Genomic DNA, 1,251 nt, shown 5'->3' with positions numbered 1-1,251 from the left:
AAATGGGTCTGTTCTGAGTTCATCCTGCACTGCAGCAGCTAATAAAGTCCATTTAATCCCCAAAACGCTTTTCTTTTAGGCAGGCTGGAGCAGAAAACAACTCACCTTTCTCAAGTTGTACAGTAATGTCACATGTGTATGAAGGTGGATCAAACAAGCTAATCTTAAATGTCAAAGTAGAGAGGAGCCTAGTAGGCCTATTTATTTTCATTCATTACACAATATGAATAAGCTATGCAGACAGTTGTAAAGAAAGAACATCTTTTTCTTCTGTTCTCTACTTGTTATAGTTACACAGTATTAGGGGTGTGGGCTGTATTAAAAGTATCCACTGTTCTCCCATGCTCTAACACACAGTAACGATGAAATGTGTGCTGTTCTCACATTCTTCCTCTGTATGTACACATAAACAACAAGGCAGGGAAATATAAAAGGAATTTATTTTATTGTTTGGGTACATTATTGCTCCCACCCCGCAGACATCTACACGTCAATACCGATTTATATTCATAGCGGCAAGTGCTATGTAGCTCCACATAGGGGACACAGGAAGTGACATATAGCACATTCATGCGGCGTCGGAACCGCGTAGCAAATTCACAGCAGCACTGGCAGAGCTTGAGAATGTGCAACGCGGCCGGCTCACACCCGGACGCGCTACAAGTGCGAGGGCCCGCCCACTTACTGATTTATTTATTTTATTTAGAATATATTTTTTTAACACATATACACACACACACATACACACACGCTTACTGTTTTATTTATTTAATTTTAATTTTTAATTTCTTCTTTTTTTTAACAAAAACACAAATACGCTTTAAATAATTTACGCTTTAATTACTTGTTTAATGAAATGTATGGGGTTGATTGTTCTTATGTTGTATGTATGATACTTTGGCAATATTGTTGTTACATTCATACCAATAAATCTAATTTGAATTGAAACAGAGAGAGAGAGAGAACGCGCACGCATCGGAAACTCCAAAGTCTCATCTTCTGACCTGATAGCCTACTTAGATTTTTTTCCCAATAAATATATTTGTTTGACAGGGAATCTGTTGCAAACAGGAATAAACATACTGTATATTCATTTATTAAAAAACAATAACAAGCATCCCAGAAAAAAGGACACTTTCTCTTGAGGAAGGAAAAGGGCAGGGGCTGAAGCCGCTTTTGATGTCTATGTGTGCACGTGCCTGCTAATAGGCGGACCGCGGTCTGGATCCATACCTAGCCGCCGTCCTCTCC

This window comes from Micropterus dolomieu, linkage group LG12 (genome assembly GCF_021292245.1).
Source record: "Micropterus dolomieu isolate WLL.071019.BEF.003 ecotype Adirondacks linkage group LG12, ASM2129224v1, whole genome shotgun sequence".
NCBI classification, from domain to species: Eukaryota; Metazoa; Chordata; class Actinopteri; order Centrarchiformes; family Centrarchidae; genus Micropterus; species Micropterus dolomieu.
The sequence above is the reverse complement of the archived record's forward strand: the minus strand, read 5'-3'. Positions refer to the sequence as shown.